Here is a 10,758-nt window from a genome sequence, read left to right on the forward strand (position 1 = left end):
CAACCTGGTGTCCTCGTTATTTACTGCGACCTGCACCGCACCACCACAGCATCATCACCATCCACACCTTTCATTGGACGCCCCTCAGCAGGGTCACGGACCGGGTCTAGCCACCGTGACAACCCCAGAACAGAGACTCAGAGGCCCGGTACCGGGTACCCCTCGGCCCTGCGGCAGTGGGGGCGCTCCACTCATGTGCACCAAAGACTAAGTACTCCGGGTTGCATTGTAGGGAGCATCTCCCCCATATCAAGGGAGACTTACAGCGCAGAAGACCTCCTCCTCTGCGCCACATACCTCCCATTAACCACAATGCCGGACACTGTCTCACTATCACATCCATGCATACAACTGCCATGGATTCTTACGGCCTCAATACGACTCCATGCGCATACTGGGGAGACCATGCAGCGCCCCCTACCTGTTGCAGGGGTCACTGCATCACAATGTATATAATAACAATAATCTTTATTTATATAGCTCCAACATATTCCGTAGCGCTTTAAAGTTTAACAGTTTCAAACACAACAGTCATAAGTAACAATGTTAACAATACAATAATTAAGGCAACACAAGACGACCCTGCTCGTGAGAGCTTACAATCTACAATGGGGTGGGGAGATACAAAGTACAGGTGTGTATTTACAATGATGTATTTACAATGATAGTCCAGCCATCTTCAGTGATTGGGGGATAGATGGAAGTAGTGAATGGGCTACACACAAACAAAATAACTGATTAGGGAACATGATAGGCCGCTCTGAACAAATGTGTTTTGAGGGAGCGCCTAAAACTATGCAAATTGTGGATGGTCCTAATTTCTTGAGGTAGAGCATTCCAGAGGATTGGCGCAGCACGGGAGAAGTCTTGGAGTCAGGAGTGGGAGGTACGGATTAGTGCAGAGGTTAGTCGAAAGTAATTTGCAGAGCGCAGAGGTCGGTTAGGCCGATAGACCGAAATGAGGGAGGAGATGTAGGGGGGTGCCGCACTGTGAAGAGCTTTGTGGGTGAGAACAAGTACTTTGAATTGTATCCTGTAATGAATGGGCAGCCAGTGTAATGACTGGCGAAGAGCGAACGCGTTTGAGTAACGATTAGCTAGATAGATGACCCTGGCTGCTGCATTAAGGATAGACTGGATAGGGGAAAGTCGAGTGAGGGGGAGGCCAATTAATAGAGAGTTGCAGTAGTCCAGGCGGGAGTGGATCAGGGCGACAGTGAGTGTTTTTGTTGTTTCTATAGTGAGAAAAGGGCGGATTCTAGAGATGTTCTTTAGGTGTAAGCGGCATGAGCGGGCAAGAGATTGTATATGGGATGTGAAGGAAAGATTGGAGTCAAACATAACACTCAGACAGTGTGCCTGCTGCCGGGGTGTTATTATGGTGCCACCCACGGAGAGGGAAACGTCAGGTTTAGGGAGGTTAGTATATGGTGGGAGCAGAAGAAGTTCAGTTTTGGAGAGGTTGAGTTTCAGACAGAGAGCGGACATGATGTTGGAGACTGCGGACAGACAGTCAGCGGTGTTCTGTAGTACAGCAGGAGTAAGGCCAGGGGATGACATGTATAGTTGTGTGTCGTTGGCATAAAGATGGTACTGAAAGCCAAATCTGCTGATGGTCGGTCCAATTGGGGCCGAGTAGAGGGAAAAGAGAAGGGGGCCAAGGACTGAGCCCTGGGGTACCTTGACAGTGAGAGGAAGAGGCGATGAAGTGGAGCCAGAGAAAAGAACACTGAAGGAGCGGTCAGAAAGATAGGAAGAGAACCAGGAGAGAGCAGTGTCCTTAATGCCAAGTGACTGGAGCCTAGAGAGTAGGAGAGGGTGGTCAAGAGTGTCGAAAGCTGCAGAAAGGTCGAGAAGAATGAGCAGAGAGTGGTCACCGTTACATTTTGCTGTCAAAAGGTCGTTGGTCACTTTGATCAGTGCAGTTTCTGTCGAGTGTAGGGGGCGGAAGCCGAACTGTGAAGGGTCTAGGAGGGAGTGAATGGAGATGTAACGGGTAAGGCGGGAGTAGACTAGGCGCTCCAAGAGTTTAGAGATGAAGGGGAGATTGGAGACCGGTCTGTAGTTGTTTGTGCAGGATGGGTCTAGGGTGGGTTTCTTTAGTAACGGGCTAATGATAGAGTGTTTGAAGGAGGACGGGAAAATGCCTGAGGAGAGTGAGAGATTAAAGATTGTAGTTAGGTGAGTAGTGATGACTGGAGAGAGAGACTGGAGGAGATGTGAGGGAATGGGGTCGGTAGTGCATGTAGTCGGACGAGAAGAAGAGAGGAGCCTGGAGACTTCTTCTTCTGTGATGGGATCAAATGCGGAGAGTGAGCCAGGGGAGATGCAGGGAGGGATGGGAGTTACTGAACTTGGTGATTGGGAGCGGATTTCCTGATGGATATTGTCTATTTTCTCTATAAAGTGGGAGGCCAGGTCATCAGCACAAATGTTTGTGATAGGGTCTTGAGCTTTTGGCCTGAGGAGGGAGTGAAAGGTGTCAAAAAGTTTATTTGGGTTGTTGGATAGTAAGGCTACTTTCACACTGGCGTTAACTGCATTACGTCGCAATGCGTCGTTTTGCCGTAAAAAACGCATCCTGCAAAATGCATTTTTTCTGCATTGACTAACATTAGCGACGCATTTGCGACGCAATGACACACGTCGCAACCGTCGTGCGACGGTTGCGCCGTGCTGTGGCGGACCGTCGGGAGCAAAAAACATGTAACATTTTTTGCTCCCGATGGTCCGCTTTTTCCGACCGCGCATGCGCGGCCGGAACTCCGCCCCCACCTCCCCGCACTTCCCCGCACCTCACAATGGGGCAGCGGATGCGCTGGAAAAATGCATCCGCTGCCCCCGTTGTGCGGCAGAGACAACGCTAGCGTCGGGAACCTCGGCCCGACGCTAGTGTGAAAGTAGCCTGAGGAGATCAGAGTGGTGAAGTAGGTCTGTTTGGCGATGTGAAGGGCACAGTTATAGGTTTTTAACATAAATTTGAAGTGTATGAAGTGTTCTGGTGTGCGAGTTTTCCTCCATAAGTGTATATAGCAGCCACACAGTAGCACAGGCCATGTAGTATATAGGAGCCATGTAGTATATAGCAGACAAATACTACGTGGCCTGTGCTATATACTATGTGGCTGCTATATACATACATACATATTGTAGAATACCCGATGCGTTAATACAGCCCAAAAAGTATATAACACAGCCCACACAGTATATAGCAGCCACGCAGTATATAACACAGGCGACGTAGTATATAACACAGGCCACGCAGTATATAACACAGGGCACGTAGTATATAGCACAGCCCACGCAGTATATAACACAGCCCAAACAGTATATAACATTGCCCACATAGTATGTAGTACAGCCCACGCAGTATAACGCAGCCCACGCAGTATATAGCAGCCCACGCAGTATCTAGCAGCCATGTAGTATAGAACACAGCCCTCATAGTATTTAGCAGTGTGGGCACCATATCCCTGTTAAAAAAATAATGAAAATAAAAAATAGTTATATACTCACCCGCAGGGATCCAGCGAAGCCCTGGCGATAAGCGCGGCTGCCGCCATCTTCCGTTCCCAGGATGCATTGTGAAATTACCCACATGACTTAGCGGTCTGGCGAGACCGCTAAGGCTACTTTCACACATCAGGTTTTCAGTGTGTCAGGCTAAATCCGGCGAATGTTGGAAAAACTGGATCTGGCTCAGATTTTGAAAAACTGATGCGACGGATCCGTTTTTTTGACGGATCCGGCTAGCCTATCTAGAGTATTGGATAAAAAAAAAATTGGAGCATGCTCACTTTAAAAAACCGGATCAGGCCGCCGGATCCGCCTTTTTCCGGATCCGGCACCTTCCGGCTCCCATAGGCTTTCATTGTAGCAAACAGCCAGAAGCGCCGGCTTTTCAGCGCCGGCGCTTCAGGCTTTTTCGCCGGAGACAAAAAACGTTGCAATGGACGTTCTTTTCAAGAATCTGGAAGCGGCAGATTTGCCGGATCCGGCGAAAACCGGTCGAAACGCAATGTCATCCGGTGCAATCCGGCACTAATACAAGTCTATGGGAAAAAAACCTGATCCGGCGGCAACATTCGCCTGATCCGGTTTTTTGAAAATTAGCCGGATTTAGCCTGACACTGAAAACCTGATGTGTGAAAGTAGCCTAAGTCTTCTGGGTAATTTCGCAATGCATCTCTGGGAACGGAAGATGGCAGCAGGTGCGAGCGCATCGTCCGACGACGGAAGGTGAGAATAGCCGTTTTTTTATTATTTTTAACATTACATCTTTTTACTATTGATGCCGCATAGGGAGCATGAATAGTAAAAAGTTGGGGACACACAGGGTTAATAGCAGCGGTAACGGAGTGCATTACCCGAGCCATAACGCGGTCCGTTACCGCTGGTATTAACCCCGTATTTGCGGTGACTGGAGGGGAGTATGCGGGCGCCGGGCACTGACTGCAGGGGAGTAGGGAGGGACTAATCGGACTGTGCCCGTCGCTGATTGGTCGCGGCAGCCATGACAGGCAGCTGGCGAGACCAATCAGCGACGCAGGATTTCCGTGATGGAAGTTGCAGACAGAAAGACGGAAGTACCCCTTAGACAATTATATATATAGATATAGTATATATATAATGTGTGTATATACAGTAGAAAGTATTTGCCCCTTCCTGATTTCCTATTCTTTTGCATGTTTGTCACACTTAAATGTTTCAGATCACCAAATAAATGTAAATATTAGACAAAGATAACACAAGTAAGCATTAAATGCAGTTTTTAAATGACGGTCTTTATTACTAAGACCACAAAGAACATAAAGACAGCGCCACAATGGATGGTGAAAAAATAGGAGCTTACATTTATTCTGCCTCCTGTAGCGAGTTATTACTAAGTGAAAAAAAAAAAAAGTCCAAACCTACAGACTCTGTGTGAAAAAGTGATTGCCCTGCCCTTAAAACATAAATTAACTGTGGTTTACCACATCTTTGGGAAGCTGAGTTCACATTCCCTGGTCACACAAAGGCCTGATTACTGCCACACCTATTCTCAATCAAGAAATCACTTAAATAGGACCTGCCTGACAAAGTGAAGTAGACCTAAAGATCCTCAAAAGCGACACCATGCCGCTGTCCAATTAAATTCTGGAACAAGTGAGAAACAAAGTAATTGAGATCTATCAGTCTGGAAAAGGTTATAAAGCCGATTCTAAAGCTTTGGGACTCCAGCAAACCACAGTCAGAGCCATTAGCCACAAGTGGCGAAAACATGGAACAGTGGTGAACCTTCCCAAGAGTGGTTGTTCGACCAAAATAACCCCAAGAGCGCAGCGACAACTCATAGAAGAGGTCACAAAAGACCTCACAACATCCAAAGAACTGTAGGCCTCACTTGCTTTAGTTAAGGTCAGTATTCATGACGCCACCATAAGAAAGAGACTGTGCAAAAATGGTCTGCATTGCAGAGCACCAAGACGAAAACCACTGCTGAGCAATAAGAACATAAAGGCTCATCTCAGTTTTGCCAGAAAGCATCTTGATGATCTCCAAGACTTTTGGGAGATTACTATGTGAACTGACGAGACAAAAGTTGAACTTTTTGGAAGGTGTGCATCTCATTACATCTAGCGTAGAAGTAACACAGCATTTCAGAAAAGAAACATCATGTCAACAGTAAAATGTGGTGGTAGTGTGATGGTCTGGGGCCGTTCTGCTGCTTCAGGACCTGGAAAACTTGCTGTGGTGAATGGAACCATAAAATCTGCAGTCTACCAAAGAATCCTGAAGGAGAATGTCCAACCATCGGTTCGTGACCTCACGCTGAAGTGCACTTGGGTTATGCAGCAGGACAATGATCCAAAACACTTCAGCAAGCCCACCTCTGAATGGCTTCAGAAAAACAAAATTAAGACTTTGGAGTAGCCTAGTCAAAGTCCTGACTTTATTCCTATTAAGATTATGTGGCATGACCTTAGAAATGCGGTTCATGCTCAGAAACCCTCCAATGTGGCTGAATTGCAAGAATTCTCCAAAGATCAGTGACCAAAATTCCTCCAGAGTGTTGTAAAGGACTCATTGTCAGTTATCGCAAACGCTTGATTATAGTTGTTGCTGCTAAGGGTCAGCACAACCAGTTATTAGATTTAGGGGTCATTCCTTACTTTCACACAGGGCCCTGTAGGTTTGGATTTCTTTTTCCCTTAGTAATAAAGACCCTCATTTATAAAGTGCATTTTATGTTACTTGTGTTATCTTTGACTAATATTTACATTTGTTTGGTGATTGGAAACATTTAAGTGTAACAAACATAAAAAAGAAGAGGAAATCAGGAAGGGCAGCCACTTTTTCACACACTGTGTGTGTGTATGTGTATATGTATTCACTGCTCAAAAAAATAAAGGGAACACTTAAAAAACAGGATATAACTCCAAATAAATCAAACTTCTGTGAAATCAAGCTGTCCACTTAGGAAGCAACACTGACAATCAATTTCACATGCTGTTGTGCAAATGGAATAGACAACAGATGGAAATTATTGGCAATTATCAAGACACACTCAATAAAGGAGTGGTTCTGCAGGTGGGGACCACAGACCACATCTCAGTACCAATGCTTTCTGGCTGATGTTTTGGTCACTTTTGAATGTTGGTTATGCTTTCACACTCGTGGCAGCATGAGACGGACTCCACAACCCACACGAGTGGCTCAGATAGTGCAGCTCATCCAGGATGGCACATCAATGCGAGCTGTGGCAAGGTTTGCTGTGTCTGTCAGCATAGTGTCCAGAGGCTGGAGGCGCTACCAGGAGACAGGCCAGTGCACCAGGAGACGTGGAGGGGGCTGTAGGAGGGCAACAACCCAGCAGCAGGACCACTACCTCAGCCTTTGTGCAAGGAGGAACAGGAGGAGCTCTGCCAGAGCCCTGCAAAATGACCTCCAGCAGGCCACAAATGTGCATGTGTCTGCACAAAAGGTTAGAAACTGACTCCATGAGGATGGTCTGAGTGCCCAACGTCCACAGATGGTGGTTGTGCTCAGAGCCCAACACCGTGCAGGGCGTTTGGCATTTGCCACAGAAGACCAAGACTGGCAAATTCGCCACTGGTGCCCTGTGCTCTTCACAGATGAAAGCAGGTTCACACTGAGCACATGTGACAGACGTGACAGAGTCTGGAGACGCCATGGAGAGCAATCTGCCTGCAACATCCTTCAGCATGACTGGTTTGGCAGTGGGTCAGTAATGGTGTGGGGTGGCATTTCTTAGGAGGGCCGCACAGCCCTCCATGTGCTTGCCAGAGGTAGCCTGACTGCCATTAAGTACCGAGATGAGATCCTCAGACCCCTTGTGATACCATATGCTGGTGTGGTGGCCCTGGGTTCCTCCTAATGCAGGACAATGCCAGACCTCGTGGCTGGAGTGTGTCAGCAATTCATGCAAGATGAAGGCATTGAAGCTATGGACTGGCCCGCCCGTTCCCCAGACCTGAATCCGATTGAACACATCTGGGACATCATGTCTCGCACCATCCACCAATGTCATGTTGCACCACAGACTGTCCAGGAGTTGGCGGATGCTTTCGTCCAGGTCTGGGAGGAGATCCCTCAGGAGACCATCCGCCGCCTCATCAGGAGCATGCCCAGGTGTTTTAGGGAGGTCATACAGGCACGTGGAGGCCACACACACTACTGGGCATCATTTCCTTGTCTTGAGGCATTTCCACTGAAGTTGGATCAGCCTGTAACTTCATTTTCCACTTTGATTTTGAGCATCATTCCAACTCCAGACATCCGTGGGATATTAGTTTTGATTTACGTTGATAATTTTTAGGTTTTATTGTTCTTAACACATTCCACTATGTAATGAATAAAGATTTACAACTGGAATATTTAATTCAGTGATATCTAGTATGTGGGATTTTAGTGTTCCCTTTATTTTTTTGAGCAGTGTATATATACAGTGCCTTGCAAAAGTATTAGGCCCCCTGGAACTTTTCAACCTTTTTCTCACATATCATGCTTCAAACATAAAGATACCAAATGTAAGTTTTTGGTGGAAAAACAGTTGATTCCTTCTGCTCAGGCAATGTTCCCCAACTCTGAGGACTGTTTTTTTCCAGCAGGACAATGCGCCATGCCACACAGCTTGGTCAATCAAGGTGTGGATGAAGGACCACCACATCAAAACCCTGTCATGGCCAGCCCAATCTACACACCTGAACCCTATTAAAAACTTCTGGAATGTAATCAAGAGGAAGATGGATAGTGCAAGCCATCAAACAAAAAAGAACTGCTTAAATTTTTGTACCATGAGTGGCATAAGGTCACCCAAAAGGAGTGTGATGACTGGTGGAAAGCATGCCAAGACGCATGAAAGCTGTGATTAAAAATCATGGTTATTCCACAAAATATTGAATTGTGAACTCTTCCTGAGTTAAAACATTAGTATTGTTGTTTCTAAATGATTTTGACCTTGTTTTTCTTTGCATTACTTGAGGTCTGCAAGCAATGCATTTTTTGTTATTTTGATCACTTCTCATTTTCAGAAAATACAAAATACTAAATTTATTGCTTGGAATTTCGGAGACATGTTGTCTGAAGTTTATAGAATAAAATAACAATTTACATTTTACTAAAAAATATACCTATAAAAAGAAAAATCAGACAAACTGAAAATGTTGCAGTGGTTTCTTAATTTTTGCCAGAGCTGTATATATATGTATATATATATCGTGTGGGTAAACAATGATAAAAAATGATGTACCAGACGCACCATCTAATATCAGGCCTCCTGATGAGCCATAGAGGCGAAAAGCGTTGAGGCAGAGGCGGGTGGCACATGGGACAGATGAGTACCCTTATCTAATATCTTTCCTCATTGTTTACCCACACAATGACATTCATGATTGATCCTCAATCTTGAATTTAGTCAGCTGGCTGCATATTGAATATATATATCTCAGAGATGCACCTGAATGTTGTCGGTAATAGGATTTAGCACACGCAGTCCTAAAGTCTTATCAAAGTTAAGGACTGAGTTATAATAGACTTATATGTATAAGTGCTCTATCAGTATTGTGGATCTAAAGTGACAATTGCTATTTATTATCAACTCACACTCTGTGTAAACCAACAAACCATCTGAACTGTGTTTTATGGGTTTTTGGGCTATAGGGTCCCTTTAGAAATAGGAGTGAGCTCTGTATAGTTATAGTGGTCCCCTATTGAGGGTGCGGGATTGATTGTAACATTAGGGTGCATCTAGGGATTATCAGGGGCAGCCGCCAGTGAGCGGGGGCTCCATAACGCTACTCCCCTAGGGTGCCTACCTACGCAGCTAGGCAGGACATCATTTGGGATCAAATAGGGACCTATAGTTTTTTAACATTTTTTTTTTGGTTCACTGTGTGTGTTTTTTTATGGTTGATGTGCACCTATCACCTCTTCAGGTGTTTTTTAGTGGAAAAAAAATAAAGGTTATATCTTTTTAGTGGGGTTTTTTCTTTATCATTTTTTCTAACTGATACCCTGGGACATAACAATTTGAATGGAACTTTAAATCATAATGACAACCCAAAACATCAAAATGACCCTGATCAAAAGTTCACATACGCTGGTGATTTTGGCCTGATAACATGCATAGAAGTTGACACAAATGGTTTTGAATAGCTACTAAAGGTAAAATCCTCACCTGTGACCCGTTTGCTTGTAATCAGTGTGTGTGCGTAAAAGTAAAATAGGCTGCATGGTCAAGTCGCCAGAAGAAAGCCATTAGTGCACAAACGCCACAAATTATCTCGCCTACAATATGCAAAACAGCACAGAGACAAGCCTCAAAACTTCTGGAACAAGGTAATTTGGAGTGATGAGACAAAAATTGATCCACAAACATAAAGGTTACATTTGGAGAGAAGTCAACAAATCCTATGATGAAAGGAACACCATTCTTACTGTAAAGCATGGAGGTGGATCACTGATGGTTTGGGGATGTGTGAGCTACAAAGGCACAGGATACTTGGTCAAAGTTGAAGGAAAGATGAATGCAGCACGTTCTCAGCAAATACTGGAGACAAATTTGCTCTCATCAGCCCGGAAGCTTCGCATGGGATGTACTTGGACGTTCCAACATGACAACGATCCAAAACACATGGCCAAGTCAACCTGTCATTGGCTGCAGCAGAACAAAGTGAAGGTTTTGGAGTGGCCATCTCAGTCTCCTGACCTCAATATCATTGATCCACACTGGGAGATCTCAAGCGCGCAGTTCATGCTAGACAGCCCAGGAATTTACAGGAACTGGAGACTTTTTGACAAGAAGAGTGTGCAGCATTACCATCTGAGAAAATAAAGAATCTCATCCACAACTACCACAAAAGACTTCAAGCTGTCATTGATGTTAGAGGGGGCAATACACGGTATTAAGAAATGGGGTATGTGAACTGTCGATCAGGGTCATTTGGATGTTTTGGGTTGTCAGTATGATTTAAAAAGAGAAAACACAGTAGTTTGACAATAAATGGCTTCACCCAACCACTAACCATGAGTGGAGAAAAAGTTTTTGTGTTATCCATATTCTCTGAAAAAAGGCCCAAAAAATCAAAATTCTGTCGGGGTATGTAAACTTTTGAGCACAACTGTACATGGGGTGTCTGCAGGGCCGGACTGGCATTTCTGGCAAATGCCAGAAGGGCCTGTCCGTTTGTGGGCCGCCTTGTCTGCTACATTGTTAGCAGAATTGGCGTCTTGAGGATGCAGATTCTAATAACAGTT

This window comes from Ranitomeya variabilis, chromosome 1 (assembly GCF_051348905.1).
Source record: "Ranitomeya variabilis isolate aRanVar5 chromosome 1, aRanVar5.hap1, whole genome shotgun sequence".
NCBI lineage: Eukaryota > Metazoa > Chordata > Amphibia > Anura > Dendrobatidae > Ranitomeya > Ranitomeya variabilis.